Below are 3,845 nucleotides of genomic sequence, written 5' to 3' on the forward strand. Positions count from 1 at the left end.
AATACCAAATGTAAAGTTTTACATGTGAAATTAAAGACTGTTCAGAGTATGTAGCTGAGATTTTTTTATTCCACTGCATTAGTGGCGGATCCAGGACTTAAAAACTTGTGCCAACAACGCGGTATTTGGCTCAGCATTAGAAAAAAGTTATAGCTACGGTTAAGAACAACCCGATTCTTTTGACCATTCTTCTTACCAAAACGCGCTAGTTCTCATGCTTGACCCGCCATCTCCTAGTCTGCTCCAAGATCAGCAAGAGAAAAGTCGAGACAGGCAGATCAGCTTGAGGCAGCCAATAACCGAATTTTTACATCCACAGATTACCATCTACCGCGGTGGGTCCCTTCGGTCGTAGTGAGTCCCTCGCCTCCCTGGTAGGTATCTTCCATGTAAGTATGGTGTGCCTGCTGAGTGTTTGGGTGTGTGGACGGTTCCCGGAGCGGACGCACTAATGATGAGACAGGAAACAAATTCATTTCATACGGAAAATTGTAAACCTGCAAAATGTAGTGGTATCCATCTTGAACTGTGAGCGTTGCGCGAAAAAAAAAAGACTGTTTCAAACGCCTCTTCTACTGAATCCTAGAAGTTTTGCATGTTGTAAAGGTACCATCGACGCAGGCCCAATCATCCAGTTTTGACAGAGTGAAGTTTCCGATATTTGAAGTGTTGTTGTCTGTAAATTATTCTATTACTAAATTATTCTATTATTCTACTTCTCATTACTGCCAAACTTTACAATTCCGAGAGTTATTTTTACCTACTATCCGGTGAAGAAGCGCTGCCCTACTGTATTGTGTTTATGAAAACTATTTCTTTGCGTACCACAAATGCTAAATTTTGAAAGCAACTACATGAACAATTTAAGACATTCCTCATTAGCTTTGCGCAGAGGCGATATCGTAGTCAATGAGGTTTATCCGAGACGCGATTATTGCTAGTTGAAAACTATTCCCAATACCCCGCCCTGACGACGTGAGAAACCGTCGGCTGTGGCAATTTCTGAAGGGTTCTCCGGAACTCTTAACTATTTATGATCAAGTTACTACTGCCTAGAGTTAGTGTTGTTCTCGAAACCAGTGCCACTATTTTTATAATGCTCCAGTCTCATCAAACCCAAACATTCAGAAATGAACAAAGGAATAAAATGCCTCATGTGCATTGTGAATCGAGACTGGTTTAACAGCAATGAAGTAACTTCAATCATCACTAGATCTCTATGTATTAATCAAATAATTGTTTCGAATTATCATACGCTGCCTTGTGACGCTGTTCTTGCCCGCTCGGATTAACCTCGCTTTGCTTTCAACGCATTGATCAACACGATCCCCTGATCAACTCGATGCAGCCTCAAAATTTTCACCCCTAATTTCTACTTTTACCGGTAATGTAGCCTATCAGTGCCTCTGGTTTCGATCGCTAGTCTCCCCGACCCAGCTGGGCGAACCTGCCTCAACGTCTGGTGCACATCCGTGCTCGCCGAATCAAAGCTTGCTCTTCTCCAGTGAGTATTTATTACACTCCCACCTACATATTTTTTTGTTTCTATTGATTAATCGAGCCTCTGCTCCATATTTTTATTCGAATTTTGTCTGCCACGAGAGCCAAATTATCCTTAAATAGTTCAACTCTCTTCCTCGTGGTAGACCACAATTTTATCCGCTCTGTCTACTGGCAGACCGGATGTAAGAGTCAAAGTACCTGCGCCGAGGACGCGTGAAGGAGACGTGGACGCCGCCCGGCGGTCAATTACTGCCGGTTCCAGCGTCCACACGCGACGGGTCGCCCGGCCCGTCGCAGGTCATATTTCTGGGCTATGCAGAAAGAGCCTGTCTCCCTGGCCCGATCCGCCATTGTAAATTTGTGGACGGGTCCTGTAACGTTTTCAATCCATACTCTCCCTCCACAGGTACCTCGACTCCCCAGCCTGGTCCCCGCGACCTAAGCTGGTGGACTTACCCCTGTGGGTGCATCGTCACCCCTAAATCACGCGGCTCCCCGCCGCCGCGGGGTGTGGCAGGCCGGTTTTTTAAAGTCTTCGACCTGGCTATGTTTGTTTGTGCTCTCACGCCGTGTCAATCCTTTGTACCCGTGCGCTGTTGATGCGAATAAAACAGTTGAACACTGACTATAGTCAGTGTGATTTTGTTATTTCAAAAATGCAAAACGTTCCGTTTAGAAATTGCTGAGTCCGAAAGAGTGATGAAATTTTCACTTCCCATATGTTGTTGCAACATCCATTCCATCAAGTAATGTTAGGTGAGACCTGTAGTCTCGAGAAGCTTTAATATGTTCAGGAGAAAAAAACAAGCCAAAAAAATTTTCCCAATTAAAAGCGATGTCATGTTTGAAGACATAATTGTAACAACAGTTTAAAACAGGAGTCCCCAGCCCAGTGACTGTCTAAGAAATTGTTACCGGGCCATGCCAAACCAAGGCCAAATTGCTATAAAACTGACAAATGTTTTTGATCTACCGGGTTAGCTTTTTGACCAAGCATGATAAATGGCTTACGCGACAATTGACATTACCGCTAGATGAAGAACAAGATTGTTTGCAAATGCCAATTTGGTTTTACCTTTGGTCTCACTGTATTTTCTGTATTTAGTAGGACCAGTTCAAACTTCAATTGCGTCATCAAGGTTGTCCCACAACACTTCAGGCTACAAAAGACTCGATAAGTGCTGAGAAGTTTTAGTATGGAAAAAAATTACACTAAAGATCAATCAATCAATTTATTAGTTTTCAGTTCGTTAAATTTACAAATTTATTAGTTATCTTTTCAATTGAACTGACAGAGTGACAGTAGTCAACACCAACATAGTCAACACCCAACCAATGTCAACATCATGTTCAATGTCAACACTCTATGTCAACATCGTTTTAAAAATTAGAAATATAGGAACATTTTTGAACTACAGCAATGACAAACCTGTGGTATAAAAATCACTGACAACAAATCATTTCCGATTGCGCGACGCTCAGACTTCAAGGTCGATACCTCTGGGCTGAACCCTGAGATCAAACTTTGCAAGTCTGATATTTTGTCGTTTCATACAAACTGTATAACGTTGTTACCGAACTGGGTCATCAGCAGAGTGTTCTCTCTAAGGTGCGCAATTGAGCAAATGCGCAGTAGCTTACCACCATACTATTTGCGCAGTAAAATCTCATTCTTGCGCACTTGCAATTTCCAAATTTAAAAGTAAAATGATCTTCAACATTATTTTTGGACAGAACGCTTCTGCGCTTATCGCATTTATACCGCGTGCTGATGCACATAAGCATACAGTATAGGCCTACCCTTTTGTTACATCACAATCCTTTGTCGTTGCTTCACAAACACTCCACACTCGTGGATGCAACTAACTTTATTACTTAGCTTGCAAAAGATAGCCTATTTTCACAAATTTGGTAATTCATTTTAACTCAGCATTAAAATGTTCATGCTCACTAAATCAAATATTTGCTCAGCGTCAAATTTTCTTAGGGAACATTGGTCATCAGCAAGTTCATTCCAGGAATGGTCCTCACCCTTAACCGGCATGTCACACGTACATGAGAGATACAGTATTTATCAGGGACTAGCTCATGGGTGGGCAACCCCGCGTGCAGCTTTTGTGCGGCCCTCGACAACATTCACAACTGTTCCATGTATCCGGTCTGTGACCACAAAAAATGGTGTTTTTTCCGGTTCTCCATTTTTCTGGGGGTCACGAAACGCCTGGAAATCCAGTATATTGTTTTCAATGTGTTTTTTCCAAAATAATTAAAATTGTGCTTTTTTGCAATCGACCATTCCTCGACTTGAGGTTATTCTATTGTTTAAGCTTTCAGACGCTGCA

At 42.2% G+C, this 3,845-nt stretch overlaps 1 non-coding gene across 1 annotated transcript; it reads left to right on the plus strand.

The window, feature by feature from the left end:
* The first annotated feature begins 880 nt into the window (after nt 1-880).
* Nucleotides 881-1,021, plus strand: LOC145765799 (U4 spliceosomal RNA). Its single transcript, XR_014288665.1, has one exon. It is a non-coding gene; the product is annotated as a U4 spliceosomal RNA (small nuclear RNA).
* Nucleotides 1,022-3,845: the final 2,824 nt, after the last annotated feature.

This window comes from Aplidium turbinatum, chromosome 2 (genome assembly GCF_918807975.1).
Source record: "Aplidium turbinatum chromosome 2, kaAplTurb1.1, whole genome shotgun sequence".
In the NCBI taxonomy this organism is placed as follows: domain Eukaryota; kingdom Metazoa; phylum Chordata; class Ascidiacea; order Aplousobranchia; family Polyclinidae; genus Aplidium; species Aplidium turbinatum.